At 44.9% G+C, this 25,081-nt stretch overlaps 1 long non-coding RNA gene and 1 pseudogene across 3 annotated transcripts in view; both read right to left on the bottom strand.

Annotated features, from left to right (window-relative positions):
- LOC137231258 (uncharacterized) overlaps window positions 1-25,081 on the bottom strand; it is an 87,841-nt gene that overhangs the window by 60,796 nt on the left and 1,964 nt on the right. For all 3 annotated transcript variants that reach the window (XR_010946435.1, XR_010946430.1, XR_010946432.1), the window contains exon 3: window positions 19,970-20,031. This is a non-coding gene — a long non-coding RNA (uncharacterized lncRNA). The remainder of the gene's footprint in view (window positions 1-19,969; window positions 20,032-25,081) is intronic.
- On the bottom strand, window positions 5,301-9,266 carry LOC137207009 (ornithine decarboxylase antizyme 2 pseudogene; annotated as a pseudogene).

Raw genomic sequence — 25,081 nt, 5'->3', positions numbered from 1 at the left:
GGAGTGGATCTGCTGGGCCCTAGGCTATGCATATATCTGTCTATGTAGTGCCAGACTGCTCTCCAGAAAGGCTGACGGTTTTGCATCCCCACCAGCAGAACATAAGAGCCTGCATCTCCACATACCTGCTAACACTTGGCATTTCCCAGCTTTCCAAGTTTTGCCAGTCTAGTAAGTGGAAGGTGACATTTCATTGTTGCCTTAATTGCACTTCTCATTATTGATGGTTTTAATTCTTAATAATTCTCTTCACGTGCCTGTTGGGGTTACCACTTTTACAAATTGCCTGTTGATAAATTTTGCCCGTTATTCTATAGGACCTGCTACCTTTCACTTACTTTGGATTTAATTTGGTCTTCTTTTCCTAGTTTCCTGAGATGAAAGCTTAGATCATTGATTTTAGATCTTTCTTCTTTTCTAATACATGCATTGATGCCGTAAATTTCTCTCTCAGCACTGCTTTCGTTGCATCACACAATTTTTGATTAATCGTATTTTCATTTTCATTTACTTCCAAATAGTTTAAAATTCCTCTTGAGACTTCTTCTTTGACCCATGTGTCATTTAGAAGTGTCTTGTTTGATATTCAAGTACCTCAGGATTTTCCAGCTATCTTTGTTATTGATTTCTACTTTAACTCCATTGTGGTCTGAGAGCTGACATTGTATGATCTCTGTTTTAAGTTTGTTAAGGTGTGTTTTGTGGCCCAGAATATGGTCAATGCAGGTGAATGTTCTATCTTGGTGAATGTTCCATATGAGCTTGAGAAGACTGTGTATTCTGAAATTGTTGGATGGACATCAATTATATCCACTTGATTGATGATGTTTTGTGTTCATGTACGTCCTTACTGATTTTCTGCCTGGTCAGGTTGTCTATTTCTGATAGAGGTGTTGAAGTCTCCAACGATGATAGTGGATCCATCTATTTCTTCTTGCAGTTCTATCAGTTTTGACTCAGATATATTGACAGTCTAATTGTTAGGTGCATACATGTTAAGGATTGTTGTGTCTTCTTGGAGAACGGATCCTCTTATTGTTATATAACGCCTCTCTTTATCCCTGATAACTTTCGTTGCTCTGTAGTCTTCTCCATCCAAAATTAATAAAGCTTTCTCTTAATTGATGTTATCATGGTGTACCTTTCTCCATCCCTTTACTTTTAAACTATTTGTGTCTTTATATATTTTTCCTTTTTTTTGGTCGTGCTGTGTGGCTTGTGGGATCTTAGTTCCCTGACCAGGGATTGAATCCATGTCCTTGGCAGTGAAAGTGCAGAATTCTAACCACCATACCATCAGGGAATTCCCTATTTGTGTCTTTATATTTAAAGTGTGTTTTTTATAGACAACATAATTGGGTCATTCTTTTTAATCCACTCTGACACTCTTTGTCTTCTAGTTGGTATATTTAGACTGCTGACATTTAAAATGATCATTGAGGGACTTTCCTGGTGGCTCAGTGGTTAAGAATCCACCTGCCAATGCAGGAGACACAGGTTCAAGCCCTGGTCCCTGAAGATCCCACATGCCACAGAGTAACTAAGCCCGTGCGCCACAACTACTGAAGCTCACACTCCCTAGAGCCCATGCGCCACAACTATTGAGCCCACGTGCCGCAACTACTGAAGCATGAGCACCCTAGGGCCCACGTGCCACACTACCGAGCCCACGTGCCGCAACTACTGAAGCCCATGTGCCTAGAGCCCGTGCTCCACAACAAGAGAAGCCACTGCACTGAGAAACCTGTGCACCACAGCAAAGAGTAGCTCCCACTCGCCACAACTAGAGAAAGCCTGCACGCAGCAATGAAGACCCAACGCAGCCACAAAAAAATAAATAAATAAATAAAATGATCATTGGCATAGCTGGATTAATATCTACTATATTTGTTACTGTTTTCTATATGTTACCCCAGTTTTCTGTTCCTATTTTTGTCCTCTAATATTTTTATTCCTTCTGTGGTTTTAACTGAGCATTTTATATGATTCCATTTTCTCTCTTTTCTTAGCATTATCTGTTACGCTTCTGATAACTTTTGATAAAAAAACTTTTTCAGAGGTTTCCCTAGAGTTTGCAATATACATTTACAACTAATCAAAGTCCATTTTCAAATAACACTGTACCACTTCATGGGTACTGTAAGTACTTTACAATAACCAAATATTCCTAATTCCTTCTTCCCATGCCTTGGATAACTGCTGTCATTACTTTCACTTATACATAAGCTATAATCATTGAATACGTTGTTGCTGTTATTATTTTCTCTATTAAGAATAAGAATTCTAAAAGTTTTTAATTTTACCTTCACTTATTCCTTCTCTAATGCTCTTCCTTTCTTTATGTAGGTCCAGGTTTCTGACCTATATCATCTCCTTCTCTCTGAAGAACCTCTTTTAACATTTCTTGCAGGACAGGTTTACTGGCAACAAATTCCCTCAAGTTTTGTTTGTCTGAGAAAGCCTTTATTCCTCCTTCACTTTGGAAGGATAATTTCTCAGGATACAGAATTCTAAGTTGATGAGGTTTTTTTTCTCTCAAGATGAAATATTTCACTACACACTCTTCTTACTTGCATGGTTTCTGAGGAGCAGTCAGATGTAATTCTGATCTTTGTTCCTCTGTAGGTAAGGTGATTTCCCCCCCTGGCTTCTTTCAGTATTTTTTCTTTATCTTTGATTTTCTGCAATTTGAAGGTATAGTAGGTTTGTTTTGTTGTTGTTGTTGTTGTTTTTATCCTGCTTAGTGTTCTCTGAGCTTCCTGGATCTGTGTTCTGGTGTCTGATATTAATTTTGGGAAATTCTCAGTCCTTATTGCTTCAAATATTTCTCCTGTTCCTTTCTCTCATTCTTTAGTACTCCTATTATGTGTATGTTACACCTTTTGCAGTTCTCCACAGTCCTTGGATATCCTGTTCCATTTTTCTTTTCAGTCATCTTTCTCTTTGCTTTTCAGTTTTGGAAGCATCTATAAACATATCCTCAAGCTCAGAGATTCTTTCCTCAACCATGTCCAGTCTACTAATGAGTACATCAAAGGCATTCTTCATTTTTGTTATCGTGTTTTTGATCTCTAGCATTTCTTTTGGACTCTTTCTTAGAATTTCCATCTCTCAGCATAACTTGCCCATCTGTTCTCGCATGTTGTTTACTTTATCCATCTAAGTGCCCTTAACATAATAATCATAGTTATTTTAAAACCTAATCTGATAATTCCAACAGCTCTGCCAGGTCTGAGTCTTGTTCTGGTGCTTGCTCTGTCTCTTCAAACTGTGTTTTTTGCCTTTGAGTATGCGTTGTAATTTTTTTGAAAGCCAGACATGATGTAAAGGAACTGCAGTAAATAGGCCTGTAGTCATGTGGTAGAGGGGGAAGTGAGGAGGGGAGTCCTATAGTCCTATGGTTAGGGCTCAGTCTTTTTCTTTTTTTTTTAATTAATTAATTAATTTTATTTATTTATTTTTGGCTGCCTTGGGTCTTCCGTGCTGCGTGCGTGCTTCCTCTAGCTGTGGTGAGCAGGGGCTACTTTTTGTTGCGATGCACAGGCTTCTCATTGCAGTGGCTTCTTTTGTTGTGGAGCACGGGCTCTAGGCACTCGGGCTTCCGTAGTTGTGGTTCGCGGGCTCTAGAGCGCAGGCTCAGTAGCTGTGGCGCACGGGCTTCGTTGCTCCGCGGCATGTGGGAACTTCCCGGACTAGGGCTTGTACCCTTGTCCCCTGCACTGGCAGGCGGATTCTTAACCACTGCGCCACCAGGGAAGCCCAGGGCTCAGTCTTTTAGTGAGAATGTACCTCTGGATTGTGAACTTCACAAGTGCTTCTGTTTTTTTTTCAGCCCCTTAAGTGGAACAGGGTGGCTAGAGCTGGCTGGAGTTGGGGATTTTCTTTCCCCCAGATTGTTTAGTCTCTGCTGAAATCCCAGCAGGTTAGGCTGGGGTAAAATGGTTTCTTCTGGGGGTGTTAAGAAGAATGGAACCCTCTGACATATTTCAAAATGGTTACTTTTTGTCTCCCCCTGCTGGAAGCATGACCCGATTTTTCTCTGACATTTGCTGTGACACCCTGGTAGAGCTCCTAGAGGTAAAACTCAACAAAAGTTTGGGCGCCTCTCTGAGACTGGGCCCCCCTGGAGTTTTTAAATCTCAAACTTGTCCACATGGAGTCTCCAGCAATTCACCAATCACAGCTGAGGTTTCCCTACTGCTTGTTCCCAGGGAGGTCTCTGTCCATGGGTTTCTGCTCTGGTAGCTGTGAGTATCCACCTGTCTGTGTTTCCACTTTTTGGAGCAGTGGTTTGCCCTGTGTCCTCAATTCTATGACAGGTCTAAGAAGGGTTGTTTATTCTCGGTTTTTTTCAGCTTTTCACCTGTTAGGACAGAGTACAGACTTCCAAGCTCCTTACCTGCCCAACTGGAAACGGGAAGCCTCTCTGCTTTTTGGTTTGCATGAGTAACCTGTATATTCTATATAGTAATTCCTTATCATTTTTAGATTTACAAATATCTTCTCCCATTCTATCACCTATTGTCCATGGTATCCACTTTTGAACAGATATCCTTAATTTTGACATTATCAAATTAATCCATGTTTTTCCTTCTGGGTTTGTGCTTTTGAGGTTTTGTATAAGGAGTTCCGTTCTCAACCCAGGTCCCAAAGGTACCCTCTTATATTTTCTTCCATTAGCTGTAGAGTTTTACTTTTCACATTGAGGTCTTTTGTCATTTAGAGTGTACATTTCTATTCGGTGTCAGGCAGGAATCCTACTTTGTCTTTCTCCATCTACTGAGCTGGTTTAATCTGCCCCTGCTTCATTGATGTGCGATGCCTAACAACCGTATGCTCATGGTCTGACTTTGAGTTGTCTGTTCTGTTCCATGGTCTATTGGTCTGTTTCTGTGCAAAACAATCTTCTCGTTTTGCTTCGTCTGGCTTCTTACATGGCTTTGCAGTGTGCTGCTCCTCACTCTTGTAAGGTTGACTTAATCCTGCTCATCCACATCAATTTTAGAATGAGTATATCAAGTTCCTGGAAAATATACCTGGAATCTTTACTGGGATTTCATTGCATACATAAATTAATTCATAAAGGACTGACTCCTGTGTAACATTAAGTAATTCCATCCAAGAGCATAAAATTTCCCTCAATTTCTTCAGGTTAATTTCTACATCCTTTAGTAGAGTTTTAAAGTTTTCTTCATAGGCTTCTTTTCTTTTCTTTCACAACTTTCAATCAGTTTATTGACACAGTAACACAACACACTTGCCTCCCTGACACCCCCACCCCCTCGCCCAGGCTAGACCTCTCCCCCTTCCTCCCCCCTTAGAACAAGCTGTTCAGTGAAAACAGAAAAGGGCAGGCCACTTCTATACCCTCAGTGCCACTGCCAAGCCCAGGGGAGCAGGGTCTCAGGCACTACTCAGAACCTGTCAGGGAGGGGCGCCGTTAGCACTAGACTTAACCAGGCAGAGGCGTCCAGTCCCTCGGAGCAGATTCTCCCACAACCCCCAGGCCCTGAGCTGCTCTTCCTCTTGCCCTCTGCTGTCTGTGACCCTAGGAAGGACATACCTTGGGCCTGCGGCCAAGAGCGAGAACTCCTGGCCGTAATTTGAGAATTGGAGTTTGGCTAGTGTTTTTTAAGGCCCAGGCACCCCAAAAAAAGCCCTGGTGGTGGGAGTGAACTTCAATGCCCCTATTTTAAATGCACTGATAACGTGAAACAGATTAAGCCAGCTTAACCAAATGCCAGAATAACACGAAGCTGTAAAGGAGCGGTCAGACCTGCTTTCTCCAGGCCAGACACAAATGCACAGAGAGAAGCCCAGGTGGAGTGTCAAAAACAACTGAAGGACACTGCCCAGGGGCTGAAAAGCCTATACTCCGGAGTCCCCAGGGTGACAGGAAGCAAGGAAAGAAAATACACAGGTCTTAAAAACCAAAAAAGAAAGCCCAACAGCAGGGGAACCTCAGCCTGACAGTGCTGTCCACCAGCTCTCCAGGCCTTGCCCCTGGACCCAGACAGTCCCTCCCCCTCTAGGCAATGTCCTCCCCTAGGCTAGATAGAGCACATCACACAGCGCAGTTTAAAAAGCTTCTAATGCCAGTTCATAAACATCTTCATTTACTATTGGTGATTACATGTGAATAATATGTTTATACTGTTCTTTATGGAAAACAATTTCAACGAGTCAACGCTGACAGCACAATAGGCAACCCCCACCCTGAGCCCCTCAGCGTCCTTCCCTAGACAGCAAGAAGCTCCCTCCTCTGTCCCAGGGCTGCCTAACTTCCCCTCTTCCCCCACTGTGGCTCTTGGGCAAAGCATCCTCTATGACCATTAGTCCTCATCGGACAAGTTCTGGTCCAGGGGGTAAACCATGAACATCACATCTGGTCGAGAGGGGACACAGGGATGGCCTGGACGCACAATCTCAAAGCCCAAGAAGCTGAAGGTCTTCAGGAGTGGAGCTCTGTCTTCCCGGCCCTTCCTGAAGCAGATGAAGACGTAGTTCACTTTCATCTTCTCTTCGGCAGACTCTAGCAGTGCTAACAATCCTTCTTTGCTCCCATCCGCTAATAATCCATCTGGGATTTCTACAAACAGGCTCTGGCTGGACAGGACTGCATCCCAGGAAGAGACCTTCACCTCGGTGACCTCATACTGGAAGTGGACGATGTGAGGTTTTCCAACGTTCACAGGGAGGTCCTGGGTCACAGTGAGCTTCTCGTCCTTATATATTAGAGCTGAGAGAGAAGGATCCCTGCCGCCCCCTCGCCCACCGGGGATCTTCGACAGTGGGTGAGGGGCATCAGGCGCACCACAGAGGCCTCGGAACAATGGGCCTGCAGCACTGGAGCTGGGGACAGTTACTCAAAGGCAAAATACTACTGTCCTGGGTGTTTATCCTCCTCGGCGGCTCTGCTCAGGGTGGGAAGAGGCGGCGCAGGGAGTGGGTAGGTGGATGAGTGGGCGGGTGTGGGGTCGCGCGCGCGTGCGCGGAGCCGAGTTCTGCGGGCTAAATCCCTGTCGGGCAGCGGGCCCAGAGCCCTCCTCCTGCCTCAGCGAGCGCCCGCCTCCAACTCGGTTTCTTTTATATTCTTGGTTAAGTTCATTCCTAGGCATTGTACACGCTTTTTTGCTGCTATTGTAACTAGAAGTTGGTTCTGCTGGTGAAGAAAAATGTTACGGATTTATTTTTTTAGGTTAATATTGTATCTGGGGATTTTACTGAATTCTCTTAATAGTTTTAACGGTCTATCTGTTGTTTCTCTTTGTTTTTACGAGGCAAATGAAAATATTATTTCTACATGATGATAGTTTTTTAATAGACGTATAGCTGATTTACACTGTTGCGTTAGTTTCTGGTGTACAGCAAAGTGGTTCGGTTTATACATGTATATGTTTTTCATATTCTTTCCATTACGGTTCATTACAGGCTCTTGAATATAGTTCCCTGTGCTATACAGTAGGACCTTGTTATCTATTTTATATATAGTAGTTTGTATCTGCTAATCTCAAACTCCTAATTTATCCTTCGCTCACCTCCTTCCTCCTTTGGTAACCATAGTTTGTTTCCTACGTCTATGAGTCTCTTTCTGTTTTGTAAATAAGTTCATTTGTATCATATTTAAAATTCCACATATAAGTGATATATGGTATTTTTCTTTCTCTTTCTGACTTACTTCACTTAGCATGATAATCTCCAGGTCCATCCATGTTGCTGCAAATGGCATTATTTCATTCGTTTTTATGGCTGAGTAATGTTCCATTAAAGAAGATTTTATATATGTGTGTGTGTGTGTGTATCTCCATTCTTCTTTACCCATTCAACATGATACTTTTTTTTTTTTTTTGCGGTACGCGGGCCTCTCCCGTTGCGGAGCACAGGCTCCGGACGTGCAGGCTCAGCAGCCATGGCTCATGGGCCCAGCCGCTCCGCGGCATGTGGGATCCTCCCAGACCGGGGCGCGAACCCACGTCCCCTGCATCGGCAGGCGGACTCCCAACCACTGCGCCACCAGGGAAGCCCCAACATGATACTTTTATCTTTTCTCTTCTAATCCGTCTATCTCTTATTCTTTCTTCCTAATAGCTTTGTCTAGAACTTCCATTATTGTATGTTGAATGGTAGCAGTACAGTTGGATTCCGTATTTTTTTCCAGATTTTAAAAAAAATGCACTTAAAATCTTTTAAGTATGATTGGTTTAAGTTTTTGATATATCACCTTTACCAAGTTAAAAATGTCTTTCCTATATCCAGTTTGCTAAGTTATTGAACCATAAATAGGTCATGAACTTTATCAAATGCTTTTTCTTCACCAGTTGAGATACTTGTATGATTTTTGTCTTTTATTAATGAGGTGATTTCTGATGTTGAGCCAACCTGAAATTCCTGGGATAAACCCTACTTGATCAAAATAAATTGTTTTAAATATAAAACTGGGTTATATGACTGGGTTAGTTAGCTGATACTTTATTTAGGATTTTTATATCTACATCATAGTTGAAACAAGCCTATTCTTTCATTAATTTTGTCTTTGTCTTTACTGATTTTGGAACCAAGATTACACTGGTTTCATAAAATGATCTGGGCAGCTTTTGCTCTTTTCTAGTTTTTTGGAAAAACTTATAGAAGACAGGAATTAACAGTTCCTTGAAAGTTTGGTACAGCTCCAGAAGTTCATAAACTTTTTACTACCATGACTCCTCCAGCCTCATTGTTTTCTACTGTTTACCACATACTTTGAAAGATTTGGTTTAGATTAATAAGTGTACAAGTTTTTCTCTCCCTAGGTGGCTACATGCTGTAACGTACACACAGCCCTTAAGAATGCTGCCACCACAAACTCAAGGTCATCCGCTTCAACTGGACTGTCAACACTTTTACTCCCTGGAAGTTAAAGGGTGGCATCCCTCAGCCCTGCCTCAAGTCTCCTCCTTAGCCCTCAGCTTTTACCTTGGCATAGATGACTCAGCCTCCTACTTTATTGAGCAAACGGGACCCCTAGAGACTAGCTCTCCTGACTCTCACCTACCTACTTACAGTGACTGTATATCCACACCCAATCACACCTCTTTCCACCCATCTCAGAAAACGAGGTGTCCCTTCTTAAATCCAAGACAATTCCTATAAGTGTGCTTCAAAACCCCATCCCTTTCTCCCAGGGACCTCACTCCTTTCGACATCCTCTCTCTCTCCTAAAATTTAAACCCTCCCTCCCTACGGGGCTCCTTCTCCTCAGACCAGCAACATAATCAAATCTCACCCATCGCCAAAAAATCCCTCCTTTGTGTGTTCTGGGGCAGGCATTCTCACGCACGGCAGGTGGGAGTGTAAATTGGCAAGATCATTCTGGGAAGCAATTTGGTAACCTGAATCAAAAGCCTGAAAAATATTTGCACCCTTTGTCCCAGTAATCCTACCTCCAGAAATCCATCTAAGGAAGTAATCAGAAATGCTGACAAGGAGAGATGTTTAAAAATGTTAATCTCACTGTTATTTTAACAGCAAAATTTGGAAACAATCTAAAGGTTCAACGATCGGGGATTGGTTAAATAAACTGTACTTAAATATAATGAAATTTCGTGCAGTCACTAAAAATATCATTTTTAAAGAAGAGTTGACATGGGGAACTGTTCATGAAGCAATGTTGTAAGTGAAAACACCAGCATATAAAAAATATATACAGTGCGGTACTGATTTTGTTATATATAAAAATGGCTAACGCTTCTGGAATGTTAGCTATTATATACACCCTCTCCCTCAATCTTCACAACATTCCTCTACAGTTAATACTGTTATTCACGTCTTGTAGAGAAAGAAACCAACCAGAAAGAAAAACATCAATATCTATGGGGAGGAAGGTGGGTTACTGATGAATTTCATTTTCTTCATACTCTTTTGTACTTTCTAACTCTTTAACAAGGAGGTATTACTTTTTGTCAAACAGAAATAGGGAATCATTCTTCTCATTTCTGGTTTATATATGTGAGTAATGAACAATTTGAACAATCCAGAGAAAATGAAAACCCTCCTCCCACTACTGCTATTCCAACCACCAGAGACAGCCCACTGTGTACAGTCTGGCTGCTTTATATTTGCTTTTTTTTTTTAATTTTTTTTTTTTTTTTTTTTTTTTTTGGCTGCGTTGGGTGTTTGTTGTTGCTCGTGGGCTTCCTCTAGTTGTGGCGAGTAGGGGCTACTCTTCCTTGCAGTGCACGGGCTTCTCCTTGTGGTGGCTTCTCTTGTTGTGGAGCACAGGCTCTAGGCGCGGGGGCTTCAGTAGTTGCAGCACGCAGGCTCAGTAGTTGTGGCACGTGGGCTCAGTAGTTGTGGTGCACAGGCTCTAGGGCACACAAGCTTCAGTAGTTGTGGTGCACAGGCTTAGTAGTTGTGGCTCGTGGGCTCTAGATCCCAGGCTCAGTAGTTGTGGCACACGGGCTTAGTTAGTTTGTAGCATGTGGGATCTTCCCGGACCACGGCTCGAACCCACGTTCCCTGCATTGGCAGGTGGATTCTTAACCACTGCTCCACCAGGGAAGTCCCTATATTTGATTTTTTTTTTTTTTTTTTTTTGCGGTGCACGGGCCTCTCACTGTTGTGGCCTCTCCCGTTGCGGAGCACAGGCTCCGGACGCGCAGGCTCAGCGGCCATGGCTCACGGGCCCAGCTGCTCCGCGGCATGTGGGATCTTCCCAGACCGGGGCACGAACCCGTGTCCCCTGCATCGGCAGGCAGACTCTCAACCACTGCGCCACCAGGGAAGCCCCCTATATTTGCTTTTAATTTATATTTAGCTTTGGTATTTATATTTGCTTTTCAAATGTGTATGTAGACTTATACACTTGAAAAAGCAAATGTGATCATCTTACCACATCAATACTTCAAACTCGACAATTTGAGTCCTTTCAATGGCTGCATTTTGGTTTCCACCCTGAAGGATGTCCAGGACCCCTTTCTGTTGGAGCGGCCCATGTTTAATTTTGCCAAGTGGTGAACAATCTCTGTCTGTGTGTGCCTGGCCACCCCAAGAGCTCCTGGTTTGGGGTCTGGATAACCGAGTTCTTGTCCTATTTCTGCCATTTACTAGCTGTGCTACCAGAGGCTAATCCCTTTTTCTCTCTGGGAGCCTGTTTCCCCATCCTTCAGGCTGGGTAACAGCTCTTGCCTTGCCCACTTTAAGGTGACATTGTGATGCTCCAACTGGCTGATGGCAGTGCCTGGTTAAGTGCTGCCCCCCAAGCAGTCCTCTTTGGACTCCTCCCTTCTGCCTCTCCTCCCCATTTGCCTGCAGCCTGAAAGATTCTTCAACTTGTCTTAAATAGAGAAGGGGGCCAGAGGGCCGCACGAAGGGAAGGGACATGGTCCCCAGACAAGCGCTAGGGGCCCAGAGGCTCAAGGCTGGCTTTTGGGCCCTCTCCAGCTCACTCACGAGTCTTCTGACTGACATCGGCGGAGGAGGACTCTCCGGAGGCGGGAGCAAAAAAGAAATGCCTGGAGTGCAACGGCGTGTACCAGCGGAAAGCACTCGAGGGCTGAAAACGCTGCCTGGCTTCCACTTCCAAAGCGCATTTTAAAGGCTCTGCGGGAGCGAGCGGGTGCAGCGGCCAGGGCCTTCTTCCGCGGAGCCGCCGCCCTCTGGTGGCGGCATGCAAATATTACAGCTGCTGTATAGGCCCCGCCTCCCCGTGCAGAGGCTGAGTTGCCACTCACATCCTGAAAGTAAGGGGCCCTTAGGGAGCTCTCAACGAAAACTGAAACCTGGCAGAAAGGGAAGCCAGGCCTGGGTGAACCAGGACTGGAACCTGGGACTCCAGATGCCCCACCCAACAGATGCTTACAACAGCTTCTAGTAATCGTTAAAGCAAAAGGCACCAGACAATGACAAATTTTATGCAGGCTACTGCAGTAGAGAGGAGGTTCATTAACGAGAACCCTCTCAAAGAAAAGGAAGGGGCGTGAGGTTTTAGAGAGCAGGTGAACCAGGGAGTCATCAACCAGTCTCGTGGGAATAGCAAGAAAGGATGTAGGCGGGTTGTTTTCTTGGAATATGAGAGAGCAAGGTGGTCCTGTTTCCCCAGAACTTAAAGAGGTGGGGGAATTTTTTCGTTCATTCGTTCTCTTATTACAGGACCTTTGTATCATTTCAAGTCTTTCTTTCTTTATTTTTGGCTGCGTTGGGTCTTCGTTGCGGTGCGTGGGCTTCTCATTGCAGTGGCTTCTCTTGTTACAGAGCACGGGCTCTAGGCACGTGGCCTCAGTAGTTGTGGCTCGCGGAATGTAGAGCACAGGCTCAGTAGTTGTGGCGTACGGGCTTAGTTGCTCTGCAGCATGTGGTATCTTCCCGGACCAGGGCTCAAACCTGTGTCCCCTGCGTTGGCAGGCGGATTCTTAACCGCTGCGCCACCAGGGAAGTCCCGGGAATTTCTTAATCATAGTTGCCTTTTGGGAGCACAGGGTTCAGATAAAGTTCAATGCTGTCATAATGGAGCAGGCTGCAGAATGGCCATTTAAGAGGTGAGGATAGTGAGGCCCAGGACACACATCTGTGGGTTTCAGTGGTTGAGACAAGATTCCAACCTGCACATACGAAGACACCAAGGAGACCCCAACCCGAAGTTGAAAGTTCCCTCTAAGAGTAAAGTCGTAGGTCATTGTGCAAGGTAGCAGCCCAGCCTGCAGCAGCAGAAATGGCCTGCTCGGTTGCGGCTTTCAGTTTGATGCAGCGCATCAGCGACGTGCTGGCATCACCCCGGAAAAGCGCTGGGATTTGCCAACGCTTCTGGTAAGGCAGGGTGGTGGCCCCGAAGATACTGTGAAGCCCCCTAGTCAAGTCTAGGGAAGGACCAGAAACGGGGCAGTTCTGGGATTCAGCTACCGTCTCTCTGTTAGCCAATCTGTCTGTCTGTCTGTCTCTCTCTGGCCCCCACTCTGTTTCTCTTCCTACCCAGGCTTCTTTCTCTCCCACAATCTCTACTCCCCGGTAACTTCAACTGGCACCTGGCCACTTGCGGCCAACCCCAGCCCCTGAGTCTACCCAACCTCCAGCCGTAGAGCCCACCACGAACTGCAGCTTCCTTTGGGTCTTTTAAGACCCCTCCCCTGAGCCAGCCTGTGTTTTCAAGCCAGGCCCCAAGTCACTGACTGCCCTGCCTGTGCCCTGCCAGGCCTCTTGACAGGCAGCCCACCAGGGCGCCTCTGTTGCTCAGGGTTGGGTGGATGGGGTTACACGATCTGCTTCTTGCAGGGGCTTGGACAGGACAGCTGCCCTCAGAGGCGTCAGGAGTAGCTGCGTCCAGGTGGCCTGAGGCTACAGTTTGGGAAGCCAGGATGGAAGTGTCATCATCTTCAGGCACTTGAGCCCACTCATGGGTCCTGAGCTTCGCCTGCAGGAAGGTGCTGACTGAAGAAGGTGGTCTGAATGACCAGAGAGAAGAGGACTGCAGTGTGACAAGCCCAGGCTGTGGTCCCAGCAGCACCTCTGGCCACACCCAGTTGCCCAGCCTCTTTGACAACCTTCTTCCTTCTTGGCATGAGGATTGCCCTTCTTGGCTAGGATCGCCCTAGCCCGATGCCACTAGCCACAAAAATCACCGCTGGCACAGGGGCCTGCTCACCAAGAGGGTTCCAAGCGTCCATTTGTCAATCCACGTGCTTTTTCTCCAGGAAAAGGAGACACCAGCAATAATGACTTGAAACGATGATCCAATGAGCAGTTGAATTTCTCCTGGTAAATGAATCAGTTGGCTTCCTGATCTACAAATCAGCCTCTCTGAGTCAGCTGAAATGACCCTCTACTCAGTCTGACCAACTCGGAGACTGTGTCAGGCAGGGATCTTTCATTACAGGTGACAGGAACCCAATGTGGACAATCTAAAGGAAATGGGAACTAGATTAAGATGACCTGGCATGTGGCATGGAACCCCATGCTGGGCGGACAGCTGGACTGCAGGGATGCGTAGGGCCACCGCTCAGACTTCGCACAGCCTCGCCCCACTCGCCTGACACACCCTCTGCACATCACTGCTTCCACCTGCCCCAGGCTGCTTCTTACACCATTAACCCTCAGGGAGGGGTGGTCTGACCCAAGTCCAAACATCCTGAAGAAAAATGGGCTCCGATTGGCATGTTCAGGTACCCGCCCCCAACAATCAACTGCGTCCACTTTCCACTGAACGAAATGGCTTTCTATAATTGGGGAAGGTGATGGGGGGGGCACTGGAGGTAGGGGACAGCAGTGCTAGAATGAGTGCTTCCCTGGTGTGTCTTTGTTACTCCTCTGCTCTGGCCTTTCTTCTGCCATGAATGCCCTTACCATTCCCTCAACCCCTTTACCAGGCTGGCTCTGCCCTCCTTTGAGACTCAAGTTGGCTGTCACCTCCTCCTGGAAGCACCTACCCCTGCCCCACGGGTGCTCCTCATTTGTGCTCCCACAGCACCCTCCCTTCCTGCTTCCATTCCCGCCAGCTCATCCTAGCTCGTGAGTTACTTGAAGACTCGGCCATGTCTTATCCTCAGGGACTGGGACACAGAGGAGGTTCAGGAAATGTTTCCTGAATAAACTGATTCTAAGGGCTTGGATTCAGGAATGGGGGTGATTTTTCAGAAAGGCATCCCAGGATTTTCTTTCCAATTGTTTCTCACGTGATGCAGGGTATCACCTTCAATTTTTGAGTTTCAATTCCTGCTTCACCATATATTAGTTGGACAAGTTACCTAGCCTCCTAAGTTTCCTGACTCCCTCAGTTCTTCATCTGTAGAATGGGACCCAGTAGTACCTACTTCAAAGGACTGTTGTGAGGGTTAAATTAGATACTGCTTAGCACAATTCCTGGGACAATCTACATACTCATTATTTTATTATTGCTTTTACTATCATCATATGCCTCCCTCACTCTCCAGCAGCGCGGAGCCCTGTAGCTGTGCAGGGAACAGGATGCCCCTCTCTCCAGCCCCTCACAATCCATAAACAATCATTGCTCCATCAATAAAACAAAGGCTCAGACTGGAGCCTCACTGGACTTCTGTAACAAAGGTAGCATCATTCATATGTAAAATCTTTTGGAAAATATAGTAAAGAAAAATATCAAGCAGTCTAATACATTATATTTTGGTATACCTTTTCCAGTCTATTTTCTTATGAATGTTAAATGCAGTTTTAATCATACTGCATATATACATATATATATTTGCTTTCTATTGTCCATAGTAGTATCATATCCAACAACAGAAAAACCAAACAACACAATCCAAAAATGGGCAGAAGACCTCACTAGACATTTCTCCAAAGAAGACATACAGATGGCCAAGAGGCACATGAAAAGATGTTCAGCATTGCTAATTATTAGAGAAATGCAAATCGAAACTACAATGAGGTATCACCTAATGCTGGTCGGAATGGCCAGCATTAAAAGTCTACAAATAACAAATGCTGGAGAGGGTGTGGAGAAAGGGAACCCTCCTACACTGTTGGTGGGAATGTAAATTGGTGCAGCCACTATGGAAAACAGTATGGAGGTTCCTCAAAAAACTAAAAATAGAGTTGCCATATGATCCAGCAATCCCATTCCTGGGCATATACCCAGAGAAAATTATAATTAGAAAACATACATGCACCCCTATGTTCATAGCAGCACTAATTACAATAGCCAAGACATGGAAACAACCTAAATGTCCATCAACAGGTGAATGGATAAAGAAGGTGTGGTATATATACACAATGGAATATTAGCCATCAAAAAGAATGAAATAATGCCATTTGCAGCAACATGGATGGACCTAGAGATTATCAAACTAAGTGAAGTCAGAAAGAGAAAGACATAGTAGCATCGTATCATGCCTGCTACGTTGTTATAGATAATGCTGAATACACCATTTCCCAACTTTTCAAGAAAGATAACTTTTTTTAAGTTACAATCATGACTCTTATACAGAAACAAACTGAACACATTTAAAGATATTCTTTAACTCATTATTAACCAGGGACCCAGGAAGATGCTATAACCAATTCAAAGGCAAAAGTACGGAACAGGCACATTTATAGACACGTTTATAGGAATATTGAGATGAAGGTGTAAATGGAGTCAACACTGGCTTCTTGCACAGTGGGGAAGGAAGTCAACTGAACACCCACTGGACTGAATTTTTGCGGGTCCCTAAACATGTCTGCTGCTAGCTGGACTCATTCACTGTACTGGGAAAGGTTGCGACCCAAGAAAATCACACACAGTTGGATTGCTATTCAAGGAAGAAGGCATCATACAGTCTCAGATATGAAGATACCAGATCTAGCAGGCTAGGCTGCTCATGACTGCCAGGAGGAGACACTCACAGATCACTTATAAAAGTGGGGTAGAAAGGAAATCCACGCCATCAAGCAAGTTAAAAAACAATATGGGGGCTTCCCTGGTGGCACAGTGGTTGAGAATCTGCCTGCTAATGCAGGGGACACAGGTTCGAGCCCTGGTCTGGGAGGATCCCACACGCCGCGGAGCAACTAGGCCCGTGAGCCACAGCTACTGTGCCTGCGTGTCTGGAGCCTGTGCTCCGCAACAAGAGAGGCCGCGACAGTGAGAGGCCCGTGCACCGCGATGAAGAGTGGCCCCCACTTGCCACACTAGAGAAAGTCCTCGCACAGAAACCAAGACCCAACACAGCAAAAAGAAATAAATTAATTAATAAACTCCTACCCCCAACATCTAGAAAAAAAATAGTCCTTGATATCATACTTATAAAAAAAGAAAAAACAATATGGATGGTACAATCCCATTTTATAGTGATGCTAACATATGCTAAAATGTATATAGAAAAATCTACAGGAATATATGCCAAACTCTTAACAGTCTATCTCTGGAAGGTGGAGTAATGAAGGATCTTTCATTACCTATGGATTTGGGGTGTGTTTTTTTTTTGCAATACTTGAATTATTTACAATGGACCTGTATTACTTTTATAATTTTTAAAATAAGAAGGAAGACGGCAGTTTACATGCTACACATTAAGACTTTATGGATGCTTTCAGATATTCACTCACGCAATCTTCCTGAATTACTCAAATTACTTAAGTACATATAGACTCCAACCCACTGAAACATAAGTAAAAATCAAGGATTTAAGGAAAGGGCTTCCCTGGTGGCGCAGTGGTTGAGAGTCCGCCTGCCGATGCAGGGGACACGGGTTCGTGCCCCGGTCCGGGAAGATCCCACATGCCGCAGAGCAGCTGGGCCCGTGAGCCATGGCCGCTGAGCTTGCACGTCCGGAGCCTGTTCTCCGCAACGGGAGAGGCCACAACAGTGAGAGGCCCGCGTACCGCACAAAAAAAAAGAAAAAAAAAAAAGGAAATGCAGTGTGGCTGATTACATTTTTCAAGTTTGACCACACCAACATATGTATGCATGTAATGTGTATGTGTACATGTTCGTGTACATGTATGTATGTATGTGAGCATCCCACTTGTTCATCTTATGTAATGATGTTGACATACTTCCATTCGATCTGGGTGGATCTTTATAACTGTCCCAACCAATAGGATGCAGCAGAAGTGACAATGAATCATTTCTGAGATTAGGTCATCCAATTATCGACAGTACGGCTCTCTTGGGGGATGCTAGCCCTTGGAACTCAGCCCCTGTATTTCGAAGAAGTGTAGGCTACACAAGAGGCCATGTGTGGAGTTCCGGTTAATAGCCCCAGCCAGGCCCCCAGCTGGGTGACAGCCAGCACCAACCATGGGTGGATGAACAAGGCTTCAGATGATTAAGGCCAAGCTAGAGACTCAAGCTTTTGAGTCTTCCTGCTGAGGCCTCCAACGTCATGGAGGAGAGACAGGCCAACCCTGCCATACCCTGTCTAAGCTCCTGATGCACAGAAACTGCAAGAGATAGTAAATGATTACTGTTTTAAGCCATTAAGGTTTTGGGGAGCAGTACGTGCAGCCACAGTGACTCGAACATGCAGTATAAGCATAGAGAATTCAATATAAATATCATAAACATGGTTAAAATTTGAACGACGAATTCCCATTTCTGAAAAACGAAGACCTATATAGTTTTTAAAAAGAGAGATATGATAATTGAGCCTTTAATGGAGAGGCGTGGAAGTAGGGAGCTGCGAAACGTCTCACCTTAGTTTGTAAGGGAAGAAAAAAAATTACAGATTTTTCTTGAATTTGAGAGTTGGAGAAACATGGGTCCAAGAAAGTGTTTTATAATCTGGAAGGTGTTAACAGAATTAAAACAATAAGCTGTACACTTTTCCAAATCACAGAAGATAAAAAACAAATCATACATATCATAGAAGGCAAAAAACAAGAGAAACACAAAAGAGAAAGCATAGACCAAAACATGAAAATAAGACCAAACATGAAAATAAGACCAAACATGAAAATAAGACCAAACATGCCAGAATAAATATAAATGCATTACGCTCCTCTACTAAAAGCCAAAGACCCTCCAACTGAGTCAACACAATTTCATTACTACAATGCACCCATATGACTGTATATAAGATATAACTAAATATACACCCTTTCCATCTGTGGCATCTGCACGTTAGGCAAACTCGCCTTCCAGACAGACAGCTTGCCAGTTCCACTCAGCTCCCTGTGTCTTTAGTCTCCAGATGGTTGTGGGCTAATGGTAGGGCCCAGGGCAGACAGAAGTGGCCACCTCAGGAAGCCATACCTTCGTGATAGGAGGAGCTACTCAGTTTTCTGGCTGGAACAAACCTGAACAGGGAGTGAGGGTCAAACATTCCCCCTACATGCTTCCTGTCTGAAGGTTCTAGGCCAGATTAGAGGGCAAAGCATTCTCAGGCCACCAACCATGCCATCTCGCCCAGCCCACTGGCACATCATTAGGGAAAATTCCTCCCGGACTCCTGCCAAGCATGTGCACTTTTTCTGAAAGGTTCTGAGTTTTTGTCTTTTCCTATGTCTTAATTAGCTTTCAAATTGGGAAGTTGGGAGATGGTCTATCTAGGAAGGTTGTTTGATGCCATCGTAAGTCTAAAGTCTTATTATCTTAGAAGACGCTTTTTAAAAACTGTCTATGAAACATCAGGTGCTGTGCCACGTGCTCAGAGCACAGTAATGAATAAAGCCTGGCCCCAGCCCTGGAGAGGCGCTCAAGGCCCGGGGAGGGGGCAGGGAGCAAGCAAGTGCACAGCTAACGGAAGGTAGAAGGAAATAAGTGCTAAATATAGGTGCCGCGTGGCAGGGACAGGGAGGAAGGAGCACTTCACGCTGATGGAGGAATGGAGGAGGCTTTATGGAGAGTCTGCAGGGCCTCCCTCTGAGCCCACAACAGTAACTGTAAACGGGGGAAAGTACCCACACGCCCAAAGCGCCGTCAGCATTCAGAGCCTGCTCATCCTGGGGCAGCTGAGCCACTTGGAGGGGAAGGCGCCCTCCCCAGGGGCAGGGACGCTGTGACCCTCAGGAAGGGCGAGGGGAGGGGGCAGATGAAACGGGTCACATTGGGTTCAGAGGAAAGCAGTGGCCCAGGATGAGGCGTCATCATGCAGGAGACCCCAGCCCCAAGGACTTCAAGGTTTCTGACGTTACCTAAGGTGAAATGTTGCTAACGGTCAGGGGGTGAGTTGTGGGCATTTTCTCAGTCCCAGCTTGGAGGGGAGGCAGAAACGAGAAAGGGGGCTGGTGGGGTCCAGCCCCAGGAAACATGAGTGGGGGTCTCAGCTAAAAGGGGGGGAAGGGGACCAGCATTTATTAAGTCCCTCCTCGGGGCCAGGCACTACAGAGCATTAGCTTATCTAATCTTTGTAACTCTGCAAATACTTACTGAGCACCTACTCTGTGCCAAACACTGTTTTAGGCACTGGGGATACAGTGGTAAACAAAAATTATGCTCTTCGTGAACAAATAAACAAATATTTGACGTAATTTCAGTGATAAATACCTATCACCAGTATTAAGTATTATGAAGAAAAATAAAGGGGAAAAGAATAAAAGGAGGTACCATTGTCAAGAAGTGGTCAGGGAGGCCTCCTGGAGAAGGTAACACCTGAGCAGCGACCCGACCTGGCAAGAGAAAGAGCCTTACAGCATTCAGGGAGGCTTCCCCAGTCTAGAGATGAAGAAACAAACCTCAGAGAAGTGCAGTGGCTTTCCCTAGCTTACAAAGCTCCTAAGACTCCTCTAGGGGAAGGTATGCGAGTCTAGGCTTAGGTGATGTACTGAGAGCCAGCACTTGACCCTCAGACCCTCCATTCACAGGCAGCTGTAGTTACAGACCCTTAGACCAACCCACTTGGTAAGAAGTCAGCCCATGGGTTCTTTCACCTTATTTCTCCCCCGCCTCCCTCCTCCACCTCCTTCTCCTTCTTGCTTTTACAACATTTCATTATAAATAAACACACAAAGGTTCAATTCAATGACTAATTATAGGAAGAACACCTGAGTAACCAGTGCCCAAGTGAATAAAATACTTAGCTGCCATCCCAGAAGCCTTCACGTGTTCCTTTCCATTTTCTTGTCATTCATGGTAACCCCTTCCTTGCTTTCCGTATCATTTTTTACAATCTATTTTTGCGTCCCTAAACAATAGTTTAGTTTTGCCTAATTTTGAAATTTAGAGAAGTGGTAAATTTTGTATGTATTCTTTTTGTCTTACTTCTTTCACTCAATATCGTGTTTATAAGATTCATCCATGTGGCCGGGTATGCCTGTTTGCTAGAGCTGCCATGCCAAAGAAACACAGACTGGCTGGCTTAAACAAAAGAAATTCTTCTCACAGTTCTAGAGGCTAGAAGTCCAAGATCAAGGTGTCAGCAGGGTTGGTTCGTTCTGAAGGCTATGAGGTTCGTTCTGAGCAGACCTGAGGGCTCTGCTTCAGGTCTCCTTGGCTTGTCCATAGATGGCTGTCTTCTCCCTGAATCTTCATATTATCTTCCCTCTGTACGTGTCTGTGTCCAAATTTCCTCTTCCTGTAAGGACATCAGCTATACTGGATGAGGGCCCACCCATATGACCTCATTTTAATTAATTACCTATGTAATTAAATATGGTCACACTCTGAAGTATAGGGGTTAGGGCTTCCACATTTGAATTTGGTAGGGTAGGGGAGCTACGGTTGAGCCTAACACTGGATGTAACTCTGGTTCACTCATTTTCATCACTGCGTGGTCATCTATTGCATGAATACACCGCAATGTATTTATCCATTCTGCTGTTGATGGGTACTTGAGTTGTTTCCAGTTTGGGGGCCATTACAAATAATGATGCTTTGAATATTCCCTTTATCTGTAACTTGGTGCCAGTGTGCATGAGTTTCTTTAGGGTTTACAACTAGAAGTGGATCAGCTGACTCATAGGGTAAGTTTATCTTCAATTTTAGAAGGTATGTGGACAATTTTCCCAAGTGGCTGCACCAATTTCTTCTTAGCCCAGCCACACAGCCTCACATCCCACTGCTCTACTCCTCACCAGCACTTGGTATCATCAGACCTGCCAGGGTTAATGGTGGGGTAGTTTATTTTGCATTTCCCTGATGACTGATGGGGTTGAGTACATTTTCACACTGGCCACCTCTAGCTGCCATTCTGCGAAGTGCCTGTTCAAGTCTTTCGCCAGTTTTTCTATTATCTTTTTAATTCTTGAATCTCTTCACTTTCTGCACTCATGGCAATTTTATTTTATTATCGTTTATTTTAAGGGCATAGTATTAACTTTCCCACCACTTGACCTTGGTCAGTACAATCTGATTCACCCTGAAATTTTTTGATAACTTTTAGCTCTGAAAACAAGTGTTAGAGGTTTAATCTCTTTCTTCCCAGAAGCCCTTGGGCTTCCTATGCAAACATTCCAACTCTCCCCCTTCAACTTTCTACCTCCAAATGTGGATAGAGTCTCACCCCAAGTCACAACATCTCCTCCCGCCTGACCTGCTGCTATGCCACCCACACAGGATGTGATAATTGAAGGAGATCATGTGCAACGTCCAGCGTGATCCCTGGAACTCTGTATGCTGGTAGGGACTATTACTTTCCTTCCCCTTCTTGATGCTCTGCAGAAAGGAAAAGCACCAGCTAAGAGTAACAATTACTGCCACCTGATTGCCAGGTCGTTATGCCAAGGACTGCTATCTGCCCATTCATTGCCATTCTCTTCCTCTTATTTACAGATTTTATTCAGGGAAGCAACATGCACCCTTTGCCTTTGCTGCCTTCCTGACACCTGGAACTTGGAGCTCCTGCAGCCATCTTGGACCATGAGTTGTTGCCTTAAAGGATAACAGATCTTGCCTGGCTCTGTGACAAAGTGGAGCCATCAGACCAGACTTTGAAAGACAATTTGTTTCATGCAAGAGAGAAATTAGCCTCTGTCATCTTAAAGTCACTGTTATTTGGTTTTCTATTATATGAGGCACAACCTAATCCTGATACTTAGCGAAAACACGTGTTTTCAGTTAATTATAAACATCTGTTTGCTGGAGCTAAGTTTTCCTGCTTCCATTAAAATCATTTTTCTGATCAGTAAATTCTAACATATTTAAATATCCACACTCAAATTTATATTTTTCAGATAGCCCATTGGATAAGTATTTCATACTGATACGAGTAACTGAGACACAGTGTCTTAAGTAACTATAAAATGAGGTACTCCCTATGATAGGAAGTATTCCTTACTCCCTAAGAAGTTGTCTCGTGTATGACAGCTACATGTAGGTAAATGTCAGGATACTCAGGAGGCAATGAATTCATTCTTTTTGAATGGAATTAGCAGCTAGTAGTCACAGAGAACTTCCTGTGCAAGTTAGCCAGGCTGCATCCTGTTCAAAGTGAGGCTCTCAAGCTTGCTTCCTACTGTCCGTGACTGGAACGTGATAAACATACGGGTCACTGTCAGACAGCAGGTTAATGTGTTTGGTCATGGAACCATGATTAAAATGGGGAGTGGTGTACACACCCACACACACACCCCTACACAATAAGGAGGAGGCTGCGTGGGACGTAGGAGCAAAAACTGCGGATTCCGACTGTAAGGCCTTATACGGTTCATTTTTCTGAGCCTCAGTTCCCTCATCTGAAAACGGGGGCTTATCACATGGGTGTATTGTGAGGATTAAATGAGAAAACACATATAAAATGCTGGCATAAAGGAAGCACTCAATAAATGTTAAATAAAGTGGGTTTGTTTTTATTTTGAATCTGTCAACGGGCTAACTGGGGTCAAAGACCAATCTGTCACTTCAGTAGAAGCCCTTACTCCCAACTCCAGCCATGCAAGTCACCCTCCACCCAGGCCCCAGGGCAAGAGTCTGCTGAAGCTGTAACCCTGACAGCCCCAGGGTGGGTTCCAGGGCCCCTCAGCTCCCAAAGGCAACAACACTCCGCATCACCAAATCCTAGAAGAGCTGGGTGTAAGTACAGATTAAGTTTCCATTTTTACTTAAAGATCCTAACTTCTGGACGTTTATTTTGGGGATGACAATGGTGGATTAAGCTACTTTAAGATGTTATAAGTTGAAGTCTTTCCTTCCCTTGGCTGCTAAAGTTTAATTCGGTCTAATTATTTCATATGGCATCAACTATAATGGTTTCATAATTTCTAGTATATTAAGCACTTAATATGTTGTGTCATTTGAAATCACATATTAAATTCAGCAAAGTACATTTTAATGAGAGTTAAGTGGTGTGAAAATATTAACACAATGTGATGGTTCATCTCGGTGCTCACACTTTGTAGGTCTGTCCCTGATGCACAAATGCCTCGCTCACCAGGTAAGGGAAGCACTTAACTGCCTGGGGCTCAGATGGGTGTCTGACCAGACAATATTCCTACCTTTTGCTGTACAGCACTTTACAGTGGGATTTCTCATTGGGCCTCACGACCCTGTAGAGCAAGCAGGGAAATCCTTACTTCCATTTTAGAGATGAGGAAACTGAGGCTCATCCCTGGAACATCACACGACTCTTCTTGGCTCAAAGCCATTGCAGTTTCTCCCCTGCTCCACAGCTGCTATCAGAGTAACCTGGGGGGTGAGTAATGTCTGCACTGGTGCAGCGAGGATTTGGAAGGGGTATCACACTTCTCCAACCCTGTAACCCTACATAGAGAAACTGACAGAGCCACAGAGAAGCTGGTCAGCTCTGTACTTGGACTTGGCAATTCTTTTTGAACACTTTCAGAGTGCACGAAAATCACAGTGAAGCCTTAAGATAGCAACAACTCAAAATAGTATGAATTTGAGGCAGCAAAGAGAGAGATTTGAGAGAGAGCTTCCTAGAACCCTTCAAACTGTATTACCATATTCCTTCTGGGTACAAAGTTAGCACTTGGAGTCAGAGAGATCCGAGAGCAAATTCCACTGTCACTGACTAGCTGCATCACTTTACCTCTCTAGCCTTAGGTTTTCCCCATCAACAAATCAGGAATAATAAACTCCCCTGTGCTTATCTCTCAGAGACATTAAAATGAAACAGTACATCATAAGATCCTGTGCTGATCTTAAAGGGCAAGGACTCATACTAAGCTGAGTGAACAGGAGTTAGTTAGTCTATGTGGTGTCCCTTCCCAGCAAGGTAACTGCAATTTTTTTTTTTTTTTTTACTTTTATTTATTTTTGGCTGCATTGGGTCTTCGTTGCTGCGCTCGGGCTTTCTCTAGTTACAGCGAGCGGGGGCTACTCTTCTCTGTGGTGCACAGGCTTCTCATTGCAGTGGCTTCTCTTGCTGCAGAGCACGGGCTCTAGAGCGCAGGCTCAGTAGCTGTGGCACACGGGCTTAGTTGCTCCGAGGCATGTGGGATCTTCCCGGACCAGGGCTCGAACCGTGTTGCCAGCATTGGCAGGCAGATTCTTAACCACTACATTACCAGGGAAGTCCGTAACTGCAATTTTAACCAGGGCCTTTGGTAACTCAAACCCAAACGACTGAAAACAGGGCCCATAGTAGCTCAGTAAACGAGGAAAAAAAAAAAAAAGACCTATGAAAAAAATTCCATTGTAGCTAAAACAGTCACCGTAGTAGCTAAAAAAAAAAAGGAAACGGAGCCGTCTCATGCTCCGCCCCCCCGCCTCCTCCTTGCTGGGCCTTCAGGGCTCAGGAGAAGGCGATGTATGGTTCAGCAG

Source organism: Pseudorca crassidens, chromosome 1 (assembly GCF_039906515.1).
Source record: "Pseudorca crassidens isolate mPseCra1 chromosome 1, mPseCra1.hap1, whole genome shotgun sequence".
Taxonomy (NCBI): Eukaryota; Metazoa; Chordata; class Mammalia; order Artiodactyla; family Delphinidae; genus Pseudorca; species Pseudorca crassidens.
Note: the sequence above shows the minus strand (reverse complement) of the source record. Positions and strands in the feature narration are given on the sequence as shown.